Source organism: Terrapene carolina, unplaced genomic scaffold, assembly GCF_002925995.2.
Source record: "Terrapene carolina triunguis isolate 2854851 unplaced genomic scaffold, T_m_triunguis-2.0 Scaffold69, whole genome shotgun sequence".
In the NCBI taxonomy this organism is placed as follows: domain Eukaryota; kingdom Metazoa; phylum Chordata; order Testudines; family Emydidae; genus Terrapene; species Terrapene triunguis.
The window spans coordinates 60232278-60259040 of NW_020664420.1; the positions used below are offsets into that span (position 1 = coordinate 60232278).

The 26763-nt window shown below is 40.3% G+C and overlaps 1 protein-coding gene across 2 annotated transcripts in view; it reads left to right on the forward strand.

The window, feature by feature from the left end:
* Positions 1–26763, forward strand: part of FER (FER tyrosine kinase) — a 388439-nt gene that overhangs the window by 297748 nt on the left and 63928 nt on the right. The gene's annotated exons all lie outside the window — the stretch shown is intronic.

Consider the following 26763-nt stretch of genomic DNA (forward strand, 5'->3'; position numbering starts at 1 on the left):
TATTCTGTTATTCAACAGTTAAGACAGGAAAGACAAGTTAAACATGCAAGGAATGTCTCACTGAGAGAGAATTTGAGTCAAGAAGAACATGGTTGATATGGCAGGAAAGGATTATGGCACAATTAAAGAAACTAATTAACCAGCTATAGTCATGTCTGAAGCTAAGAGACACATGCATAGCCAGAAGAAACATGTTAATATGCTAACATTTCCCATTTTAGGGAAACCCGTTGATATGTAAAATCATGAAGATGGGCTAACAGCAGCAGTTGTGTACATCAGACAGTATTCACTCATGCCAACTTTCCAAACAGTCCCTATACTTTCTAGTAACATATTTGCCATTTTTTCCAGTCCCACTGTGGAGCTTTCTGTATTTCAGTGGAATTTAAAGAGTTTACCCCCAGTTGTCTTCCCAAATATCCCAATGTGTAGCTTTTTAGTCTGGCATATATGAATCACTATGAGGGTAGAAGATGACAGGAACATAATTGTAATTCCTTGTTAGCAGTGATGATATGGCTCAAACTACAGTTTTAAAAAAAAAGGTTTTAACTAAGATTTGCGCTGCTTAACCTATTTTAATGGTCTAATTTCATACCTAGTACAACTCCACTGAAGTCAGATTTTTAGAGACCTGAATGATAATTCCTTTACTTACTTCAGGTATGAATTTGTCCCACTATCAGATAGGTCAAGTTAAATGTTTATCTTAATCTGGATTAGGGGAATGTTTTATAAATTCTAAAAAAAATATAGTTAGAAAAAAACATCCACCATATACTTTACAACGTTTTGTAGGCATTATTTATGTAGATGTCCCCATGTTTTGTGCTTTACTTTACATCCACTTGAGGAATTACTATTAGCTATCAAACTCTGTGCCCAAAATTGTACGAACATTATCAGTGATGCACAGATGAATTAACAAAACACTCATGATAGCTTGTGCTACATAAGAAACATAGAAACAAAAAAAAGTCTAAACGTAAAAAGAACAGGAATACTTGTGGCACCTTAGAGACTAATAAATTTATTTGAGCATAAGCTTTCGGATGCATCCGAAGAAGTGGGCTGTAGCCCACAAAAGCTTATGCTCAAATAAATTTGTTAGTCTCTAAGGTGCCACAAGTACTCCTGTTCTTTTTGCGGATACAGACTAACACAGCTGCTACTCTGAAACCTCTAAATGTAAAGTATCCAATACTGAAAATCTTAGGGAGGTATTACAAACAATATGGGAAAACAACAGGATTCAAAACCCAGCATTCTAATGTATTAGAATGAATCCAAGTGTGGTATTTTCATTTAAGAAAATATAACCACAATATAAATCAAAGCAGAATCACAAACATGAAGTGCTTTTAAATGTCCTTATAAATTTGTATCATTTAATTTTGTTCCTGGTCCTACTCACTGTTAGATGAAATGTGCCTGCTTAGATCTTCAGGATTTCCAGAAAATAAAAAAGGGGGAAAATAAATAACTAAATGGTATTTTGTAGCTTTGTAAGCAACTTGTTGTGTTCTGTAGTGGTGATTATTGGAAAAAGAGCAAGGCAATTTTTCATTACATTAAAAACATGTCAGCTGCAAAATGCAAACAAATAATTGCTAAAAGAATTTACTTTTGGAGAAGTGCCCCATCCTTTTCTTCAAACTCTGGAAAAAGATTTCCTGGATCTTTCAGCTTAATTGGAACCATTGCTATTTGCTGTATATGTGGGGGTTGCCTATTGTTATCTGTGAAGGAGACTCTGGGCTTTTTCAAATGCAATCATATACCATCGTATTTTGGGAGATACAATTTCATTTACAGGTTTCAGAGAAGCAGCCGTGTTCGTCTGTATCCGCAAAAAGAACAAGAGTACTTGTGGCACCTTAGAGACTAACAAATTTATTAGAGCATAAGCTTTCGTGGGCTACAACCCACTTCTTCGGATGCATATAGAGTGAAACATATATTGAGGAGATATATATATACACACATACAGAGAGCATGAACAGGTGGGAGTTGTCTTACAGTGAATTTTTAAAACCTGTATGCTCATTCAATTGTTTTTATATTACTTGCTTAGTATTTCTTCTTACTTGGTGCCACTCTACATGTTATCTCCCAAATCAGACTAATTTTGTGGCCAAGTAGTCTTAGGGTTGATCTTCTAGTGGTTTTAATTAGATGATTTGCAGTAACATTTGTTTAACTTTGTAATGGTTAATTATCTTTTTCTCGAACCTATATTTTAGGGAGGTTTTTTTAAAAAGTATATATTCGGATACAGAATGGCTCACGGTCTACATTGTATAGTGAGACATGGCGGTGTGAGTGATATAAAGTTTTGATTGTCACGAGTTTGGGATGCCTGTATTAATCAACAGTGGCAAAGCTCAGCTATGAGTTACGCAGGTCTTCTCAAACAAGGGTGATAAAAACTGCGTAATACATTGCATCATCTCACATTTTCTTAATGCCAGAGATTTGTCAAATTTTGTTCGCTTTGTACTATTTTTAGTTTCCCTTTGCTTTGCCACATTAGTTACTATGGAAACAATGATTTATTAGTGTGGGTGGAGCTTTGCGGCATCCATATGTTTAAAATAAAGTCAATTTAGACAGAAATGGTTTGTGAAATACAGAAATCTGTGCTGGATCACACATAGCATGCGGTATCTATGCGTAGGGAGGGTAGATGTGTGAATTTCCTATTTCATAATTGCTCATTCTTTAACTTCAGAATTCCCACATTATTTGATTGACAAAAACAGAATGTTTTATTAAAAGGACATAGTGTTTATATTCTTTTCTTGTAAACACATGTTGAAGAAAATAACTACAGTTTTACAATTTAATCAAGCAGTTAAATTAGCTATTCAACACTACTGGTATGAAATATGGAGGACGGTAAATTGTATATCAAAAAGCTATATATTTCAGCTTTCATAATACTTGAATAGTACTTTATTGTACTATGTTCTGAGCTCTTAGCAAAATATCTGACTAGATGGTGCCACATAATGTAAATTTATTAGGGTCTGTGAGTTGATGGTGCTGAATTTGGCAGGTAATCAGAGGATGAAAAATTGTGGCTCAGGGCCTCAAATATATATATACACCTCTACCCGATATAACGCGACCCGATATAACACAAATTCAGATATAACGCGGTAAAGCAGTGCTCCGGAGGGGCCGGGCTGCACACTCCGGTGGATCAAAGTCAGTTCGATATAACGCGGTTTCACTTACACGTGGTAAGATTTTTTGGCTCCCGAGGACAGCGTTATATCGAGGTAGAGGTGTATTTAGTGGTTTCAGTGTACGTTCTTAGGTATTATATAGCTGCTTTTTTTTCTCCGTGTTAGCATAGCTCAGGAACTAGTATTTCCTGAAAGACAGATTATCAGATTTTTATATATGTTTACTAAAGACTAAATGTGTGTCATTTAGTCACAACCTGAAGCAAGGGGGATGGTGAAGAACCCAAACTGTTCCAGTAGGGAGCTCTGGAGAGATTCAACTTCACTGAGCCACTGTGCATCCGAAGAAGTGGGTTGTAGCCCACGAAAGCTTATGCTCTAATAAATTTGTTAGTCTCTAAGGTGCCACAAGTACTCCTGTTCTTTTTGTCTCTCTCTGTACTCCTTAGTTGAACTGTGGTGGCAGTGGAGTAATTTACAGCATCTTTTTGTGAGGCACATCATAACCTGAATGCATGTGTGCGCATACACACCTATACCATGCAGCCTACCAGCTTTGTTAGCTGGCATGTATGTGTGGCAGAGCCATGGCTCCATCTACTTCCCTCCTAGTTAAAGCCCCTGTGATTCCAGTCCTTATGTTTCTCTGAACACCCAGGATTGCATGTGTGCCCGTATGTGGGCTGTACAAAGAATATGGGAGACCTTGTACCTTCCTACTTTCCTGCATTGCCAGATAAGACAAGGACATAGTCTAGTGCTAGATAAGTTGATTGCTGAGAAATGTTTTATTGTAATGGCGAAACTAAATTAATTGTATGATCAGGCATTGGCCTTATGAAAAGCAACAAGAATTTGAGAAAATACATGGAATTGAAAATTGATCTTCTAGGTTACAAAAAAAATAATAAAGGAGGGGGGGGGAGAACTATCTATAGATAAAAATGGACCTGACAGCAGAATATCTTGTATTTTGTTTAAAATATACTGCAGAAAGGCTTTATTATTACTGCTTTCGTCAAAAAATAAAAATAACGTGTAATTAGAAACAGTTTCTATTCTGTAGATTGCAACAAAAAAGGAAAATATTCTACTCTCATACCCTGCTCTTTCTGCGGTACTATTTTTCTCTGTGTATTATGCTAAAGATCTTCTAAAAGCCCTAGCATATTTTTTTAGATACTGTATTTATTTTGCTATTCTTTTGAGACTATGTGCATTTCACTTATTTTATCATGAAATTGAAGATTGCTCAGCATCTGAGTCTAAACTACCATTAACATACTACTGTTGGAGTAACTATACCAGGGTGGGCAACCTGCGGGTCACCTGCAGTCCATCACGGTAATCTGATTGCGGATTGCGAGACATTTTGCTGATGTTGACCAACCTCAGGCCCTGTCCCCTGCAGCTCCCAGTGTCCACGGTTCGTCATTCCCGGCCGGTGGAAGCTGCGGGAAGGAGCAGGCCTCAGGGACGTGCTGGCCGCCGCTTCCTGCAGCTCCCATTGAATGGGAACAGAGAACTGCGGCCACTGGGAGCTGCTGGGGGGTGAGGGGAGGTGGTGCCTGCGGACGGTTAACGTCAGCAAAATGTCTCATGCCCCGCAATCAGATTACCCTGATGGGCCGCATGTGGGCCGCAGGCTGCCCACCAGTGAACTATACTGTCTGTCCCTGGAAGGTAGCCCATTAGGAGCTTTTATTTAAAAGTTATTTATCTTGTTGTATGAAACTCACTGATTGATTCATACTTTTTGCATGGTCATTTAACAGTTTGGCTAGTGCAATAGCAGCCCTGGCCATTGTTTTACGTTTTCCTGTTGTGCTTCTGTGTGTTTGGTAGTGAGTGTATGTGTGTAGATTAAGTATGCTAGGATTAGAATGCTTAATGCATGTGAGTGATAGTTTAATTCATGTTCTGAGCTCATCTAAATTCTAAAGATTAGAAGTTTTCTGATCTTGAACCAGAAGACAGAGCAGAAGTCAGTGGGCTGAAATAAAACATTTTTGTATGAGGAGGTGGGTTTTTTTGTGTTTTTTTTTTTTTTTTTTAGAGCAGTTGCACAAATACAGCAATATACAGTTACTACATCTCCATTTAATTAACTTGAGCTTGAAAAATTGTTTCTTGCTTTTCATTTTTTACTGTATGCTATTGTTTAGATTTTACCATTTTATCTGTTAATTAAAAATACAAGATTAGCATAGAGATGTGGATCATCTCAGTTGGCTGGATAAGCATTTATGACTGACTTTTCTCTTCCAATATTTGATTGCATTTGTTGAATACATTTATCTGTAATTTTATTTTTAGCTTCCAAACCAATCTTGTTTCAATACCTGGTTCAGAGATTATGCCTACAGTATATACATATATATAGATATATATTTATATTTTTGTGTGTGTGTGTGTGTGTGTGTGTACTTTCCCTTCCTCCACCCCCATTTTTTCCTAATGAAGATTAATAGAAATCATGATTAGAACTTAGATAAATTTAATGTCATATTAAGACTGATTTAAACTAATATATTTTGGATTTCTTTTATCTTTTTCATTAATAGCATAGTATGACCATTTGTCATTGGGACACTCTGAACTTGAAAATCACATTTTCACCTGAAATTTTATATCAACAATAGTTACAACACCTAAGATTACTATAACTGAAAAAAAAATAGCAGAATTTTTCTTTTTTCAGTTTGTTTATTTTGTTCATTTGGCAGCACTTTGTGCAGAATCAGTTTGTGTTTTTCCTGATAAGTAGGTTGGCTTCACCATTGCTGGAAGACCTTTATAAATAGCAACAGAGGCGAAGAAACTAATTTTTAAGAGTTAAAAAAATTCAGAAAGTGCTATGTGTAGAGTGGTTTATGAGAAGCTGGCATTTTAAAAATGAGTCCATTTAAAAAAGATTGATGCCAGTTTCTCTTCAATATCATTAACTATAAACCATGAACTATGCATCTGCAATATATATATTGGCTTGACAGAATTAGATTTGTATTTTTTTTATAATTTCAATGGATGTCAATATTTATTTATAAGCTTTTCCCCCTATGTTTGTTTATTTAAATGTTCACAGTTGTGGGAAATTATGAGAAGGGTCAGGCAATGGGGTGGAGTCAGACAATTATTTAATGAGATTCAGTGAAGTGCTGAGATTCAAAAACTTAAAGCTTTATAAAGTTACAACTGTATGGTCAACTTAACATGTCAAAATATGCAAAGTAAATACACCTCTAGCCTGATATAACGCTGTCCTCGGGAGCCAAAAAATCTTACCGCATTATAAGTGAAACCGCGTTATACTGGCCTCAAGCATTTCCGTTATTAATAGTCAGCAAATCTTTTTTGTTAGAACTAACACGGTGTATGCAGTAAATAAATCTGTTCTACAATGGTAAAATTGTATCTCCTTTCTTTAATTACAACAATTATTTTATAAGCTTACTTAAAAGATACAGTGTATTAACAACACAGGTACTAAACGCTGCTAAATGCAACCATGTGGGCTAGGTTTCATCATACATCAATCGTTTGGTCTGCGTGTAATGCTTAGGAAAATGCAAAATTCACATAAAATATCAGAAAACACTTTTAATTACACATCCTTACAAATTGTTGTAAAAAAGGGTTTTGGTATTTTAGCAAATAGGAGCATGGGGCACTTTGTCACTTAGCCAACTATGTTATATGTAGATTGTTAAGTAATATGAACTGTTAACTATTAAATACTGTAGTTTGAAAACATTTTGGAGATGGGAGTTTTTACTTATAGAAAAGGATTACTTTACCTTTTTTAGCTTCATTTTAACAAGTTTTAGAGACATTGATAAAATGGTAAATACCTTTTTTTGGTGTACAAGATGCTTTCTTATTTAAGATGCACCCCTTAAAATATTTTTAATTTTTAAAAAAACTTGTTATACTTTGTTGCTTCATGCTACTGCGAGCCTCCTTCTTCGCCAGGTCAATTATGGATTTTAACTGCAGTATTTGCAGTCTATTCACATCCTGGCTTTCTAGCTACTTAAGACCAATCTCTAATCCTACAACTGCATCAGCAGCTTTGGGCGGTGGCTCCGAGTGTTCTTCGTCACTATCCTCAGGGTTAGACACATTTTCCGAGGCACCAGGTGGTTGAGGGGCAACATTATGAATTATATCTACATCTGTAAGTCGTTCATAGGTTGGACACATAGCATCCACCTCCATCCAGCTATCCCACTTTGAGCCATAAGTTCCCTGTAGACTCGTTTTGCCTCCATGGCCTCTTCTTCCGTAAAACCTTCAAAGTTGTTCTCATCTTCGTCTTCCTCCTCATCTTGGTTGTCGTCGCTTTCAGTGACAAAAGCACTTTTGAGACCACAATGCCAACATTTCTCTATCATTGACGGAGTGATTTCTAGCCAGGCTGTCTCGCGTAAGTTAAATACATCCAGCAAATTCAATTTTTTGATTACATCCGTTATGCTACTGTTGTCCTCAACAATTTTCTGTACTAAGGCTTTACATAATTCATTTTAAATGTGGCTATAATGCCTTGATCAAGGGGCTGTATTTTGGACGTCGTGTTCTTAGGAAGGTAGCTCACCTTTATCTTCCTGTCTTTCCTGGTTAAGGTCTCAACTGGGGGGTGGGCGGGACAGTTGTCAAGTAGGACCAATGCCTTTGGCTCCAGGTTTTGTCTGCATAGGTGGCTCCGGACAGCTGGTACAAAATATTTATTAAACCATTCCTCAAAAATATCCAATGTCATCCAGGCATTTTTTGAATGGCAATAAATGAGTGAAAGCGAATCCATGTTCTTATGGTGGAAAGCCCTAGGTGACCTGGATTTGCCTATGCACAGAGGTTTAAGTTTATGTGAACTGGTTTTATTCACGCAGAAAAGTATTGTCACTCTCTCTTTTATCACCTTAAAACCTTCGGCCTTTTATTCTTCGGTCCTAGAAGCAAGTATTCTATCCGGCAGCATACAGTAACATAAGCCGGTTTCATCAGCGTTATAGATTTGCTCCGAAGCATAGCCACCCTTGATGATGATCTCTTGTAACTTTAGCGGGTATTCATTGCAAGCTTTTATATCTGCGGAGCGCATCTCTCCTGAAATTTGTGACTTACCGAATGCCATGACATTTTTTAAAATTATTAAGCCATCCACTGCTAGCTTTAAATTCGTTACCTTGATGTGCAGAAGCATCCTCGCCCGAGCGTCTAAAATCGAGATCCTTCTTCAATTTCTCCGCTTGTTTCCTTATAATGTCACCGGAAATTGGCGTGCAGTCAGAGCGTTCTTGGGTAAACCACATAAATTCTGCTCTATCTACTTGGTTATCCTCGGCAGTGTTTAGGTGCTTCCTTTCCAGGCCTTCACTTTCATCCAGTTCAACTAGCATTGATCGTAATTTTTCCTCATCTTTAATCCACCCTCTTAATGTTGATTCCCCCACTCCGTGTTCTTTTGAGACCTTCGCTTGGCTCATTCCTGATTTCAGTCTGTCCAAAGCTTCCAATTTTTCTTTGACTGTCCATGCCTTTCGTTTCTGTGGCTATGAACTACTTGCCATTACGTCAATGGTATTTTAATATTAATGTTAACAATTTTTTTTAATTGTTTAGAAAATGTCAGTGCAGAGTTACAATGTTTCCAAAATACAACTAGTGAGACAACTTAAGCTTAATCTATACTGCCCACAATTTAGAAACGAGATTAAAATAGGTGGGAGAGATGAGAATGCCTAATGGGACCATGGGCAGGCAACATACATTTACCGCTGCCTTCTCATTGTTGCACATTCATTCACCACTTTGATACATGCACATTTGTACAGACAATGTACTGTATGTATGTAATTTGATAAAAGCCACATTTTAAGAGCCGAGGCACCGACCACGGATGGTTTTGTAACAACTTTAAACTGGCAAGGCGGCAGCAGGTTAGTCAACAACGAAGTTAGACTGAACTCTCCTTTTTGATAAATTATTCATGGTTATAAATACAAAGGCTGTTTTTATTATAATGGCCATAGAAGATTAGCTACCACCTCGCACATGGTTTTGTTGTCCGCAAAACGAATTTAAATTTTCAATGGTTTTAAACTATCAACGGATTTAAACTGTCAACGTTATAACTTTAATTAAGACTTGCAGACAAGACTGTTTTTTATGCAATGAAGATCGGAGTGAAAGTTTAAAAATGCTGTAAATGTGCTCGGCTTTGTGTTTCGACTTTGGATCCAAGGCAGGCTTGTAAAATCATAAATACTGAATATGGACGCGGTAATCATTAAATGTATAAACTGGGATTAAACAGAATAAAAGTATGTTGTAGACGAGACAGAAAACCATTTTTGCTTTACCGCGTTATATCCGAATTCGTGTTGTATCGGATTGCGTTATATCAGGATAGAGGTGTATATTGAAAACAATCTCTTATGTTCTCAAGCAACATTTTTCTTACTTTGCCTATCTGTAAATTTTGATTATCATCAATGGAAATATTTTTTCATTGGTTTATGTGTGTAAAGTGAAATCGACATTTACCAATAAAAATCTAATCCTTCCAAGCCTAAATATGTAGCTTACACTTAGTGCCAAATTCAAGCCATCTCTTTTCCATATACATACAGTATATGCGAAAAGGTATGGCCAAGCACGAATGAAGTAATGTTCCCCACTCCAGCCTCCCTGAAAACAATGGAGTAAATACTCTGGAAGTCTTCCATGAACAAACCTAGAGCACATGCCTTCAGGGGTTAGGTCAAAATGCTTCCTGTTCCAGCTATTCTGAGTCTTAATCAGATTACTCCTGCTTCAGAATGGGGGGCTCTCCTTAACTTCATCCAAGTCCAAATACAGTACATTTTAATTCTATTTTTGCAGCTTGTACAAACACCAAAGTTTGACAGTGCCTGAGTTAGGCCCATAGGGTGAAATCCTGTTCCAACAGAAGTCAGTAGCAAAACTCTTATTGATTTCAAAGTGGCCAGAATTTCGCCTAGAGCAGGGGTGGGCAAACTTTTTGGCCCGAGGGCCACGTCTGGGTATGGAAATTGTATGGTAGGCCATGAATACTCACAAAATTGGGGGTTGGGGTGCGGGCTCTGGGGTAGGGCCAGAAATGAGGAGTTCAGGGTGTGGGAGGGGGCTCCGGACTGGGGCAGAGGGTTGGGGTACGGGGGGGGGGTGAGGGCTCCAGCTGGGGGTGCGTGCTCTGGCGTGGGGCTGGAGCTGGATGAGGGGTTGGGGGTGCAGGAGGGTGCTCCAGGCTGGGACTGAGGGGTTTGGGGGGCAGGAGGAGGATCAGGGCTGGGACAGGGGGGTGGGGTGCAGGAGGGAGTCAGGGGTGCAGGCTCCAGGTGGCACTTACCTCAAGCAGCTTCCCAAAGCAGTGGCATGTCACCCCTCCAGTTCCTACACGAAGGGGCGCCCAGATGGCTCTGCACATTGCCCTGTCCACAGGCGCCACCCCGCAGCTCCAATTGGCCGCAGTTCCTGCGGGGGCAGCGCTTGGGGCATGGGCAGTGTGCAGAGCCCCCTGGCTGCCCCTATGTGTAGGAACCCGAAGGGGGACATGCTGCTGCTTCCTGGAGCTGCACAGAGTGAGGCAAGCCCCTGACCCTGCTCCCCGGTGGGAGCTCAAGGGCCGGATTAAAATGTCTGGAGGGCTGGATGCGGCCCCCGGGCCATAGTTTGCCCACCCCTGCCCTAGAGTCTGTAAGGGTATGCTTTAAGATTACATAACTGAAAGAAATATGCACCACATACATTTGTTTTGCATAAATTACATAGAAAAATGCAGATTATCCCTTTACTGTGTAATGTACATGACACAGGCAACCATCAAGAAAGTGTACATCAGTAACCTTGTCTAACAAATAGACAAGTTGAACAAAAATAAGGGAAGGTAGTTGAAATGACATGCTGGCTCATGACCAAAAAACAGTCAGAGGCACTAGTTACAGTAGCCCTTGAAAGGCGTAACTTGCTTAACAAATATATGAATGACACTAGTGTATTTTGAATATTTTGACATACCTAAAATGTTTTACAACTTTTTTACTTGTGGTAGCTATGGAAAGAAAATTGTTCTCTTCTTAGAATACATTTGACGTGTAGTATACTCTACATACAGTGCACTTTATCATATTGGGACAGAGAAGGTAATACACGACTGAATTTAATAGTTTAATATAGTTTGAGTATGGTGTACATTTTTTTTAAGTTTGTAAAGGTTCATTCATTTATATTTCTGTCAACTGGATAGACCCACTAAATTTTGTTTTACAATCAAGAATTCTTCTTGAAGTGATACTCTCTGTCATAATTCTACGAAGAGTAACCTTGGAACAACGTTATTACCTTATGTCTGAGAGCTTTGGATTGTTTAATGAGTCAAATATTCTGACTGAATAAACACTCTGAAGTGCCTTATAATTAAGGTGTCATATATACATAGACTATTTGATTGAAAATATCTGGGTGTTTACCTTTAAACCAGTCTTCATTTGGATAAAATTAAATGATGAGGTTTGATCAGCTGTGGTCACTAAGATATTTGCTGTTCTTCATTGCAGCACAGTAGATGTTAGCCCCAATGTTCTGTTAATTTTAAATAACATATTCCATTTTCATGTTCAAAGAAATCTAATAAAGGAAATATAACTAGACAATTTTTTTTCTTCCTCTTTATTAGAGTATCTGTAAATTCTGTTCAGTTGATTTTACTTGTTTCTTACATACAGTCTTCATGTTTAGTTTTTGTTTTATATGCTGCTCTCTGTTTTTTAGCATTCTTGACGATAAGGATTATAAAAACTCTGAAGAAAATCTTAGGAGGCTTTATTTCTATTTTAAAATAAAAGAAAGCCTTATGCCTTCTGTCATTTGGAATGAATATTAATCTTAGGGTCTCAATTGTATTTTTACTATTTCAACTAGAGATATATTAAGTTATGTCTTTAGAAAAGTGTGTTTGTACTTTAGTGTACAATCATTGCCATTGCTAACCATCTTCTTACAATTGGTTTGAAATTGTTTAGGTAAAATGAAATGAGTTTGCATAATACCATTTTTGTGGCCTTCTGCTTCATGAATAGAGAATACGTTTAATTATTTACTACTGACGCAAAGAGTTCTGTAGTGTTGGTGGTTAATAATGCTGTTTGATCATGCATGAGCAAACAAGATTTTTTCCTTTGGAGAGTTGGTGTCATCAACAGAACTTAAACAGTGCAGAAAAGGAATCAATTGTCATACATTTGAATCTTGTTTTCCTGTTAGATGAAGTGTCTGCTCTAAAATAAAGGAGAATGTTTCAAAATATCATCAGCTCTGTTACAGAAATAGTAAAATCTTATCACTAAAAGCTTGATCAGAGAACTACTATTTTGTATTGGACTTTTCTTCAATTGGTTAGTATTTCTTTGTTGTTTAAAAAAAAAAATCCTTCAAGCATTGTCATGTTCTTAAGATTGCTTCTTTAAGTACAGTGTTGAATCTGATTTCCACATTGCAGTACAATGTGGAAAGACCTGATCTTGGAAGAGTGTAGTGGAGAAAAAGGCTGAAGGAACCCTTTTTCCCTCACCTGTGTGCATTGGGCAGGCCAGATCTTTCTGCATACCCTCCCTAAGTGAAAAGAGGTAGAGCAGTTATTAGTAGGGCCAATCACACTCAGCAGTCCAGGAAGAGTTGAGTGCTACTGGTGCTGAGAGGGAACATATGTGGCTCCTTTGTAAATGGTGTAGCAATTGCTGTTATTGTTATGCTACCACAGTGCACCGAGAGGTATTCAGCCTGCTTGTGTTTTCCAAAGGCAGAATGCCTCCAGCCAGAGCTTGCTGATGCAGTGCTTTTCCAAATATGTCCCGAATGTGGCAGTGGCTAGAAAAGCCACAATCTGGCACTCAGAGTGTATTTCAAGAAGAACTAGACTATGTGGGTGTGACACCACTTTACAGTACTCAAAGGTATTATTTAATAGTTTTCGGCCTGTTACTTGTGTTTTGCAAGGTGGTATTACCAAGCACAAAAATGACTAACAGTGGTGCTGTTTTCAAAGTGCTGTCATGTTCTCAGGGTCACAGACAGGTGAATGCTATCTTGTTTCATTCCATTTGTCATGTAACTGTGGTTATTTGTTACATTGACATTGGAGTATGGCAGACTGTGCTTCAAGCTTTATAAAAATTGCTGTACCTATCTAGAAAAGATGAATATTTAACATGGGATTAAAAATAACTTTGGTGGTAAACTTCTGTTTTACTGCCTAGAGAACTGCTCAGTAAGCCAAACATTTCATTTAGTGTCTCTTCTTCCCCTCACCCCCTTTTCTCCTTGCCTGCTTGCTCTGTCTTTTATTTATGTAAATAATATGTGATGGAGTTGTTCTTCTGTTTATACAGTTCCAGTGTATTTAGTTCCTTCTCATTTAAGATACTGAGTTAGGTAGTTCTTGATCATTTAATGAATATTTAATCCCATGGTGTAAAAGTTTCCCCCTCCCTTAATTCTTTCTTGAATATACGGACTTCATTTCTTATATAAATTATATGAATAGACAAAACTGCTATTATCATATCTGCCATTTGAGGCATTTATAAACCCTTTGGCAGCACAAAGCCATAAAGCAGATCTGTGGCTGAATAAAACATGTTTGGTACATAAATATCTTATGAACATTTTACCCTGCTTCATACATTATGTAGTGACATGAATCTTTGAAATGCATCATGATCTCTGAAATACATGCACTGCTTATAAAATTAAGGGAAAGTGCTATTTTTACTAAATGTTTCCAGATTCTAGTACTAAGCTACATTGTTATAATTAAGTTTTGGGTGAATTTAGTTTAAATGAACAGCAGAGATTCTTAATCATAGACTGAAGCCACTGCTTATGCATTGTTTAAGTTTTCCCATTATAACTCTATGCGGGTTGGATCACAGAAACCCTCTGGGAGCTGCCACCTGATGTGCCAAGACTACCTCTGCTCCTGTTTTCCCTGCCAGCTCAGGACTCCAGCACCCTGTCTTGCTGAGCCAGACACTCCCGTCTGCTCCAACAAAGACCCAGGGTCTGAATTACTTGCCCCAAAGCTGCAGGTTTACCTGAAAACAGCTCACAGAAGTGTGCTTGTCTTTAGCACCCAGATGTCCAACTTCCAATGGAGTCTAAACCCAAATAAATCTGTTTTACCCTGTATAAAGCTTATACAGGGTAAACTCATAAATTGTTCGCCCTCTATAACACTGATAGAGAGATATGCACAGTTGTTTGCTCCCCCAGGTATTGATACATACTCTGAGTTAATTAATAAGTAAAAAGTGATTTTATTAAATACAGAAAGTAGGATTTAAGTGGTTCCAAGTAGTAACAGACAGAACAAAGTAAGTCACCAAGCAAAATAAAATAAAATGCGCAAATCTGTTTAATCAAACTGAATACAGATAATCTCACCCTCAGAGATGCTTTAGTAAGTTTTTTCCTCAGACTGGACACCTTCCAGGCCTGGGCACAATTCTTTCCCCTGGTACAGCTCTTGTTCCAGCTCAGGTGGTAGCTAGGGGATTCTTCATGATGGCTCCTCTCTCTCTCTTTGTTCTGTTCCACCCCTTTATATATCTTTTGCATAAGGCGGGAACCCTTTGTCCTTCTGGGTTTCCACCCCCACCTCACTGGAAAAGCACCAGGTTAAAGATGGATTCCAGTTCAGGTGACATGATCACATGTCACTGCAAGACTTCATTACCCACTTGCCAACACACACACATACAAGAAGACTCACAGGTAGAACACAGCCATCTGCAGACAATGGTCCTGGTTAATGGGAGTCATCAAGATTCCAAACCACCATTAATGGCCCACACTTTGCATAATTACAGTAGGCCCTCAGAGTTATATTTTATATTTCTAGTTTTAGATACATTTATACAAATAGGATGATCACACTCAGTAGATTATAAGCTTTGTAATGATACCTTACAAGAGACCTTTTACGTGAAGCATATCCCAGTTACATTATATTCACTTATCATATTTTTATAAAACCATATAGACTGCACAACGTCACAAACTCAATTTGTGAATTTCTGTCTTGACCATTGCAATTTTTTAACAATAAGTTACATTATATAGCATTTTTTATCTTGAAGGAACCCATAGCACTTTACAAACATTGAATTTTATATAAAATACAGAAATCACTTCACTTCTACTGAAATATAGGCCTTTCTGTAATGGAACATGTAGTTATTCTGCATCAACAACAAAGTGCAACAATTTTAGATTGGCCTATAAAGAACAACGCCTCCATTTGAAATGGAGGAACTTTAGCCTTTCCTAAGCATAGTAAGTAGTCACTTCTTGTAATATAGTCAAACCTCCAATGAGGGCAAAATTTGTTTAACCAAACTCAGTTTTATTTACAACTCTAAATGGTATTTGAAGCTACAGTAGGTCTTCAGAAATGAAAACAAAGTTTGCAAAGTAATCCATGCTTACTTGATTAGTTTTTATTTCATTTTCTCTCTCTCCCATCTATTTATCCTTTGCTTACCAATGTAGCATCTGAGCACCTTCCATAATTATATAAATCTAAAACTGTAGTCTAAACAAAGGTTCTCAAACATAGTGTTTGTTATTCAGTAGTTCACCTTTCACTGTTGTTATTGAGCCATTACCGCAGCAAGATGATGCTGTGGTGCTTGAGGTACCATATTTCAAAAGATATGTAAAACTGATGTCTGGGCCATTTGTGATTATTAAATGACATGTAGCACTTCCTGTATGAGAGTGTTAACCCAAGTCCTTAAAACATTTCTGGAATTTTCTGCTTAATTGAATTTTTTTTTTTTTAAGTTCAATAGCAGTTGAATGTGGTATTCTTCACTTTGTGTCCTAAACACTTAGTTAGGGGTTAGGAGGAAATTTTCCTTGGAGAGCAGTTATCCCATCATTTCCTGCTGCAGGGTTTCTTCCTCTAAAGCATCTGGTACTAACCAGTGTCTGAGACAGTATATTGGATCAAATGAACCATTGATCTGATCCAGTATGGCACTTCCCAAGTTCCTGTTCCTTTGGATGAAAGATGCTTTATAAATGTAAGAGCATTTTAATTTTCTGCTATTCTTTTTATTATGTCTGTTTGGTAAAAGTTTTTCTATTTCTTTACAATATTTGAAAAATGTCCTGTGTATTCTTATAAAACAACTCTGTTTATCAGAAAAATTTAGTTTGTCACCAGTTAAGCTGGTGTGATGCTTCCCAGGGGTACCCAGGGTTGTGAGGCATCTCGCTACCACCTGCCGTTAGCATGAGGAAACCTTGTCTGTACCTGCTGTAGGTCAGTTCCCCAACACAAGCACTGGCTTCCAGGCCTCTGCAAGCTTCGCTCTCTCTTTACAGGTTAACTCCAACCCCCAACTTCTCCAAGCATCTCCCTGGAGTGCTCAGCCCCTGATCCACTGGACACTCACAGAATACCTAGATCCCTATTTCCAAAGGAACAGTACAACACAATTTATCAGTTACACCGTAGAGCACAGCTCGCTCTAAGACAGTACTTAGATGTATTTACAGAGAAAGCAGGTATAAGTTTACTTAACAAAGAACAGAGATTCACGTGATAGCAAACAGAAATATTGGAAACAAAGGGATACACATAAAATAAAATCATAACATGCCTATTAGATCCTAAACTTAACTAATAAGACTTTGTCTTAAAAGCAAAAGCTTACCCAGAATCCTTCCAGTGTTCCAGCCAGGCTTGGCTGCGATCTTTTATTCATGAAGCAAGCCCACTGCCAGCTGACTTCCTAGGTAAAAGATATTGCTTGTTTCCTTGCATTCTCCTGATATACCAAAGTAATTATTTGATCTTAGCCATAAACTGGACACCCTCCTGTTGTATGTTCCTTCCTTTGGTTTTTGTGATCTCTTGTCGACTTTGCAGTCTTGATTAGCTGGTGACTGATTCCATATGCAAACTTCCACTGTAAGACACACAGTATTCATCCAGGGAGATAAATGTCTCCTATCTCTTGTCTGAACAGAACCTGTTTATCACCTGTCAAACATACCTTAAGAACACAGTTTTCATTATATAGATAATTCATTACATATTATTTGTCCATTTATTTCACAATGATTACAGTGACCATTGTGACACAGGCTTTCAGTAGAGACCTTACATGACACTCTTTGGTGAACTAGTATGTGGTTACCAGACCAGGGGATCCCTGTAACTCTTATACACTCCTGTACCCTCTGCCAGCTGGAACCAAGAGGTCCCTGGATCACAGATAAGCAAATAAAACACAATATTTTTAATATTCAAGGTCTGCCTGGTGTCAGGAATGAGCCTTTTACCATACACAAATTTGGCCTCCTTATAAGCCTCTGAAAAATCTCAATTCACATCTGCTCCGTAGAAGGATATTAGAGATTGGCAGCTGAATTCGCCAAAGCTTCTGTGCATACTGAGCATGCTCTATCCCCACATAGTTCCTGTCTGCAATCAGATGGCATGTACAAATTCCCCACAGAGCAACTGATCATGTCCATCCCAGGTATGCTGGAGTGGAACAGGACTTTCCCTGTAAGTGCTGCTTCCAGTGGTGCTGGGCACCGGAACTGAGAGCAGGGAGACTCTCACTTCTGTGCTCTCAATGCCCCACTCCCTCCCCTGGTTCCTAGGCAGTATAGAGGAGAAGGAAGCAGCCATAATAGAATACAGAGGGATGAAGGGGTTGAAGAAGCCAGAAGGTGGAAAAGAGCAAGACAGGAGCTTGTGGGGAAAGAATTGGACAAAAAGGGAGGGGAAAGATGTGGAGGGGTTGGAGGTAAGTCGCAGGGGCTTTAATAGACAATAGAGGGAGGGAGGCAGGAGCCAGGTTGGTACATAGAACTTGGGGGCGGGCATGGGGGCTAGGGATTGGATAGCTTCTACCCTCCTCGTCCTCTCCTCCTAGGGGTTGGGGGCAGCATAGGAGGAGGTGGGAACAGGCTGGGAGCACAAGTACAGAATAGTCACTAACCACTAGAGCAACGAGGAGTCCGGTGGCACTCCTCTGTCCTATCTTGGAGACTCTTTCTGCCCCGCCACCCACATGCACATGATACAGTTCTGCAGAGATCTGGAAGCCTACTTTCGCTGTCTCCAACTCAAGGTATATTTTCAGCACACCCACTGAACAGAGCACTGACCTACAGGAACCCTCCTACCAACACTAGGAGGATTCTGCGTGGACTCCTCCTAATGGTCGAAATGACAGACTGGACTTCTACATAGAGTGCTTCCGCAGACGTGCACAGGCTGAAATTGTAAACAAACAGCATCACTTGCCCCATAACCTGAGCTGTATAGAACGCAACGCCATCCACAGTCTCAGAAACAACTCTGACATTATAATCAAAAGGGCTGACAAAAGAGGTGCTGTAGTCGTCATGAACAGGTTGGATTATGAACGGAAGGCTGCCAGACAACTCTCCAACATCACATTCTACAGGCCACTATCCTCCGAGCCACCATCTGCTCAAGAAACTCCCTGCTACAGCACGGGAACAAATCTACACAGACACACCCCTAGAGACCCGACCAGGGGTATTCTATCTGCTACCCAAGATCCATAAACATGGAAATCCTGGACGCCCCATCATCTCAGGCATTGGCACTCTTACAGCAGGATTATCTGGCTATTTGGACTCTCTCCTCAGACCCTACGCTACCAGCACTCCTAGCTATCTTCGAGACACCACTGACTTCCTGAGGAAACTACAATGCATTGGTGATCTTCCTGAAAACACCATCCTGGCCACCATGGATGTAGAAGCTCTTTACACCAATATTCCACAGGAGGATGGACTACAAGCTGTCAGGAACAGTATCCCTGATGAGGCCACAGCACACCTGGTGGCTGAGCTTTGTGACTTTGTCCTCACTCACAGCCATTTCAGATTTGGGGACAACTTTATACCTTCAAGTCAGCAGCACCGCTACGAGTACCCACATGGCCCCACAGTATGCCAACATTTTTATGGCTGACTTAGAACAACGCTTCCTCATCTTTTGTCCCCTAGCGCCCCTCCTCTACTTATGCTACATTGATGACATCTTCATCATATGGACCCATGGGAAGGAGGCCCTTGAAGAATTCCACCTGGATTTCAACAATTTCCACCCCACCATCAACCTCAGGCTGGACCAGTCCACACAAGAGATTCACTTCCTGGACACTACAGTGCAAATAAGGGATGGTCACATAAACACCACCGCTATACTTACCTACATACCTCCAGCTTCCACCCAGGACACATTACATGATCCATTGTCTACAGCCAAGCCCTAAGATGCAACCGCATTTGCTCCAATCCCTCAGACAAAGACAAAGATCTCTTACAAGATCTCTTTCAAGCATTCTTAAAACTACAATACCCACCTGAGGAAGTGAGGAAACAGATTGACAGAGCGAGATGAGTACCCAGAAGTCACCTACTACAGGACAGGCCCAACAAGGAAAATAACAGAACACCACTGGCCATCACAATCAGCCCCCAGCTAAAACCTCTCCAGCGCATCATCAATGATCTACAACCTATCCTGGAAAACGATCCCCCACTCTCACAGGCCTTGGGAGGCAGGCCAATCCTCGCTTACAGACAGCCCTCCAACCTGAAGCAAATACTCACCAGCAACTACACACCACACCACAGAAACACTAACCCAGGAACCAATCCCTGTAACAAACCCCGTTGTCTTCTCTGTCCCCATATCTACTCTAGCGACACCATCAGAGGACCCAACCACTCCAGCTACACCATTAGAGGCTCATCTGCACATCTACTAATGTGATATGTGCCATCAGTGCCCCTCTGCCATGTACATTGGCCAAACCGGACAGTCTCTATGTAAAAGGATAAATGGACACAAATCAGACATCAGGAATGGTAACATACAAAAGCCAGTAGGAGAACACTTCAATCTCCCCGGACACTCAATAACAGATTTAAAAGTAACCATTCTTCAACAAAAAAACCTTCAAAAACAGACTTCAAAGAGAAACTGCTGAGCTACAATTTATTTGCCAACTTAACACCATCAATTTGGGCTTGAATAGGGACTGGGAGTGGTTGGCTCACTACAAAAGCAATTTTCCCTCTCTTGGTATTGACACCTCCTCATCAATTATTGGGAGTGGACAACATCCACCCTGACTAAATTGGCCTTCAACATTGGTTGTCCGCTTGTAAGGTAACTCCCTTCTCTTCATGTGCCAATCTATATTTATGCCTGTTTCTGTAATTTTCACTCCATGCGTCTGAAGAAGTGGGGTTTTTACCCACAAAAGCTTTTGCCCAAATAAATCTGCCACTGGACTCCTCATTGTTTTTGTGGATACAGACTAACATGGTTACCCCTCTGATACTTGTAACCACTAGAGAACACTCTCCCGCTAACTTCTGGAACTGAGGTCCGGAGTCCTGAGTCTCAGCATTCCTTTGTTCTTAGTAAATAGCTGTGAAACCCACTGGCAAAGTGTGTCTCATTTCCCGCCATCTAGTGACTGATCCATATAGAGGATAACAGCCTACTACTGCTATTCCATTCCATTAGCTCAAGTGGTAGTGGGTCTGTGCTGTGGATATAAAGCTCTCAACCCTGATGACCGAAGTTCAAGGGCAATATTCAGTTCTGCAAGACTGAATTTCTGGGGTTTTTGTTTAAAAAACAACTAAGAAATTATATGTTTGTGTACATTGAAAGAACTGAAAAGGTAAGAAATGCCAGAATTAAATTTGTCTGTGTCTGCCTCTGCCGCACAGGTCCTATATGACGCTAGGCAAGATGCTTAAAACACAGTTTTCACAGTTGGCCACTAGTGGTGTGTTTTTTATTTTCTGGATGCCCAATGTAAGATGTCTGGGGCAAGATTTGCAGAAATGCTGATCACGCTGATCTGCAACTGATGTCAGTTGGAGCTGTGCTTTGACTATATAAAGAGCTATAAGAATGGTATGTACTCTGAAAAATCAGGCCCTATGTGTTTCATGCTGAGCACCCAAAATTAGTGGACACATTTGGCAATTTTGGCCTTACTGTCTCTGTGCCTTAGTTCACCACTTGTAAAATGGGACAGTAATAACACCTAAACTCTCAGGGGTATTGTGAAGATAAATTTTTTAATGTTTGTGAAGCACTCAGTTATATATTGAGACCCCCATTAGGAAATGAATACTTTTTTATTCAGTGCGGGGGTTGGATGGTGTGTGTTAAATAAGGACGGGGTCACATACTGAGTATAGAGGACAAAAAGAAATATTGAAAAACTACCCATTCTCTGAATGAGGCAGAAGTCCTGTGGAAAACTGGTATCTAATCATGTAGTTAAAGAATGAATCATAATCAATATGCACAAAGGGGCTGAAATAAGGTTGTGCAAATAGAACATTAATTCTAGCGTTTTCTAACTTTTGAGTGATTGACTCTGCAATATTAATCATAGGGAAGGGTTGCAGACAAAACTGGATGGGCAAACATCTCAAACAGGTTATTAAGGGAAAGCAGCCTACGAAGCATGAAAGAAGGGATGAATCAGGAACACAAGCTACTTCTTCGAGGTCAGAAAATGTAGGGAAAAAATGAGAATTGCCAAAAGCCAGGCTGACCTGGACCTTTCAGAGGAAGTTGAAATCAATAGTAAAAGATTCTTTACCTATATAAATAAAAATAAAGCAAAGAAGAAGTGGGACCACTATGCATGGAGGATGATGTGGCGATTGCAAATAATCTCAGTATGGACCAACATCTAAATCAGTGATTCCCAAACTGGGGTTCGTGAACCCCTGGGGGTTCGCAGAACGTTACAGGGGGTTCACCAGAAAAATTTCACTAATGGCGGACAGAGGACCCCGGGCATTGGAGACAGCAGGTGGGACCCGGGTTGCAGGGCAGACACCCCGAGCCCCAGGGAGAGCAGGGACGGGCAGTTGGGGCTGGCAGCCCGAGTCCTGGCGGTCAGCGGGGGAGCCGGCAGCCCAAACCCCAGCGCTCTGCGCGGGGCTGGCAGCCCGAGCCCCAGGGAGAGCAGGGCTGGGCAGTTGGGGCTGGCAGCCCGAGCTCCGTCCCCATCAGCGGGGGAGCCGGCAGCCCGAGCCCCAGGAAGAGAGGGGTGGGCGGTTGGGGCATCCATCACACTGAAGAAATTTAAACTTAAATCCCTGAAAATATTCATTTTTAGGAGGGGGTTCACGAGATTTCATAATTTAGTGAAAGGGGTTCGCGGGCTGTTAAAGTTTGGGAACCACTGATCTAAATGAATACTTTGTCTCGGTTTTTAATAAGTGTAATGAGGAACTTGGGGGCAGCAGCAGAATGGCTAATGGAAACGAGGATATGGAAGTACAAATAACCACATCTGAGGTGGAAGCCAAACTCCAACAGCTTAAGAAGGCCAAATCAGGGGGCCAGGATAATGTCCATCCAAAAGTATTGAAGAAACTGGCACATAAAATTGCAAGCCCAATAGCAAGGATTTTTAATGAATCCCTAAACTCAGGGACCTATGACTGGAGAATTGCAAATACAGTAACTATATTTAAGAAAGGGAAAAGGAAAGTGATCTGGGAAACTACAGGCCCATTAGTTTGACATCAGTTGTATGCAAGGACTTAGAACAAATTTTGAAAGACGGAATAATTAAAGACATAGGAGTGTTTGACCACTGAAACATGTGACTTGGCATTGGTTAGGAAGAAGATTTTGCTTGAACAGTTTGGGGATGCATTTCCCAAGAAATTTCTGTGTGCCCATCTCAAGAAACATATTCTGATGCGGAAGATAACTTTTTGATCTGCAGAAACACAAGAAAAGCTTAGTAGATATAAAATATGTGAACAGTTGAACTGACTAAATATTTATTTCAGCTCACTTACTAAATTATGTTGAAATTTTGCGTTGTATAAAGAGAACAGTTTTGTTTTATGTAAAGACAGCAAATGGGCATTATACATTCTGCATGCATGCCGATGTCCTTATTTGTAGGTTGCCACCATATTTCAAGATAATTGTTATTGATGCAGTATGACTACTTATACATAGAAAAAAACTGCATTGCATTTTGCCTTTTGGATGATACTTTCTGTGAGTGAAGACACGCACATAGTTTGGGTAAAGACAAATGACATACCTGAGCATCATAATATTTTCCATTTCTCTTCCTTGTTAAAATATATTCCTCTGTTAAAGAAATGGACTAAATTGAAATGAATAATAAGAAATGCATCTATATTTGATCATGTTTTTGAAAAGGTCACAGTACAGAAGATAGATGGAATCCCTAGGTTTGTGATAAAAGATTTACTTGCTTTGCATCATGATAAATGTCAGGGCTCATAGAGGAGAGTCTAATGTGAGACAGTTTGTCTAGGCTTTCTGATTTTAAACTCATCTTTTACACAAACTTTATCTTCATTTTAAGACACGTAACTTGGCACTGTCTTGATTTCTTCCCACAGAAAGTACATTAATCCCATACAGTCTAACTGAAGCAACTTCAAATCTGTTCCTTTCAGGATAAAATTGTAATAAAGGTGGAAAGCACATTGTGACCAACACCATCTCCTGCTTGGTTCTTCTTTCTCATTATGTTCACTCAACACAGCCTGATGGCAACACAACAACTCTAGGAACAAATCATCTCTCCATGTCCCTTGACTGAGACTGAGTAGAGTGGTTTGGGTTCCAGAATCTCTTTACCCTTTAGTGCAGGGGAGGGCAAACTACGGCCCGTGGGCCAGATCCAGCCCGTCAGGGCTTTCAATCCGGCCCATGGGATTGCCAGCCCCGTGGCACAGCGTGACTAAGACAGGCTCCCTGCTTGCCCTGGCCCCACGCTGCTCCCGGAAGCAGCCAGCACCACATCCCTGCAGCCCCTGGGGGAGGGGGAGCAGAGGGCTCCATGTGCTGCTCTTGCCTGCAGGCACCGCCCCCCGCAGCTCTCATTGGCTGAGAACGGGGAACCGCGGCCAATAGGAGCTTCGGGGGTGGTACCCACAGGTGAGGGCAGCGCGCAATGGAGCCTTCTGCCCAACTCCACCCCCAGGAGCCACTGCCAGACATGCTGGCCACTTCTGGGAGCAGTGCGGGGCCAGGGCAGGGAGGGAGCTTGCCTTAGCGCCACTGTGTGCTGCTGCCACCCTGGAGCTGCTCGAGGTAAGCGGGGCTGGAGCCCGCACCCCGAACCCTTTCTGCACCCCAAACCCCTGCCCTGAGTCCCCTCCCACATTCTGCACCCCCTCCTGAGCCCCCAGCCCCCTGCTGCACCCCAACCCCCTGCCCTGAGCCCCCTGCGCTGCATACAATTTCCCCACCCAGATGTGGCCCTCCGCCCTCTGCTTTAGTGTGTTACCTTCGAGCATTTAGTTTTCTATTTTCCTTGTGTACATCTGTGTGAAATTCCCCATGCAACAATAATCTTAACAAAGATTTATTTAAAACAGAGCAGTTGAATAAAAAAAGAAATTGTTTGCCTAACATATTTAAATTTAATCCTCTCATAAGATAAAGAAGATAAGGCATTTTCAGTAAAAGAGAAAAGTAAAAAGCTTACATCTCTTGAAATCAGTCCTCCCTCACTGATCATTCTGGTCAATTAGTTGTCATTGCTTGCTGTATAGATAGCATCTCCCTCTCGCCTATCACTAGGGACCCATTTTTCAAGTTCCTCCTCTGGATCAGCTTGTATGTCCAGACATACCCATCTATGCATCTTTCAGTTATGAGTGTCCATTGATATATCAGGGTGAGGTTTCATTAATATTTACACAAAGGAGTCTTCATTTTGGAGTATCATTGGATAGGAAGACCACTTGACCATTGCCTCCCGATTACCTCTGGGGGTTTGCCCCCAGACTTCCTGTCATCAGGGGTATGTCAAAAGTCCTGGTGATTTCCATTTTTTTTTAACTAAGTATGGTGATTCAGCATTCTTTTCTATAGGAGCTAATTCACCCCCTCTGGCTGAATGCAGCTGTTCTCCAACTGTGTTGAACAGACAGAGCTTGGATGTGACCATTTTTTTAAATTTCTTTTATCAGTTTGTCACTATAAAAACAAATTCTTGACAGATGTTGGATCTGATCTCTCTCTTTTCAAATTAATAGATCATGAAAACATGTTTGTGTAACAGTGTGCCCTACTTTTACAGGGGCTGTTTAGTAATGTATGCAGTACTCTACCAGTTACAGTAATCAGAAAATGATAAATGTATTACCTGCTTACTAACCCATCTTTCTTAGCTTGAGCCCAATTGCTAATATATTAATCATTCAAGTTGATTATATTTCTGCTTATTAGTACAAAAGATCTGATCATAGTAGAAAATGAATTCCTGGACTTGTCTTCTAAAGCATGTTGAAAACAACTGAAAAATACATGATTGTCCACTATACACCAACATTTATTTTTTCTTTCTTTGAAGGAAATGTAACCCCTTCTTTTTCTGGGACAGTGCTTCCCCAGTCTCCCAGAACAATCTGAATCCCTTGTAGTGTTACCCCCACAACCTATGAAGGACATTCAGAAAGTTTGAGTGGTTCATGCTTGTGTGTGCCACCCTCAGGGCAGATACCCCAAACTGGTTATATGTTCCATAAATAGACTTCACCAACCCAGTATCCTGAAGCACTATAACAGTCTTACCATGGCGCCACAGACAGTCCCTTGGAGCATTCCAGTCTATCTTGCCACCCAGACAAGCTGGACTTCTTGATAGTTGGTTGCTTTACACCAAATATCACAAAAGGTTCAGGTTGCTTCCAGTCCCAAGAGACCAGTTACTTACCCCAGCTCAATATGTACGCCAATCTCGCACCAAAGACAAACTTGTAGCCCATCCTATAGTAAACTAAGTAAGGATTTATTAACTAGAAAAAAGAAATGCGAGAGGTTGACAGGTTAAAGAAGGCAAACATGTATATACAAATGAGTTACAATCTATAGTTCCAAAAAGTGACAGAGTTGTAGTAATGTGTCAGCACTAAATGTCTTTTAGGGCTAACCCATGTTGACCCTGGGGATCTCTGCTTCTATTTCGTAGCTCCAGCCCTGCAGAGTCCAAAGAGCAAAAAAACATGAACAATTTTCTTGTCAGCTACCGTTATTTCCTTTTTCCACAATTCAAGCTGATGGGATGAGCCCTTTTGCACATAGCCTCTTCGTGGTTGTGAAAGGGCAATTAACAAAGTCTTTGTATTGTGATGTCTCACAGTGGCCCATTTAGTTTTGTTAGCCTTCTTGATGAGCAAGAGACAATCCCTCTTGACAGGTTCACAGTTCCAGAGCCATCATTTTTTACAGTTGCAAAGCAAAAACTTAATTATTACTTTATAGCATGTGCTAAAGCTGCTATGTGAGATTAATGCATGCAGCAACTTACAAGCATTTCCTCAAATCTAAACACTAAACCCATTAATGTAATTTCAGTACTCATCTTAACCATACTAACACATAGTTGAAACAGACTGGTTTCCAGCAATGGATTCATCAGTGCTTGGCAGAGGCCTA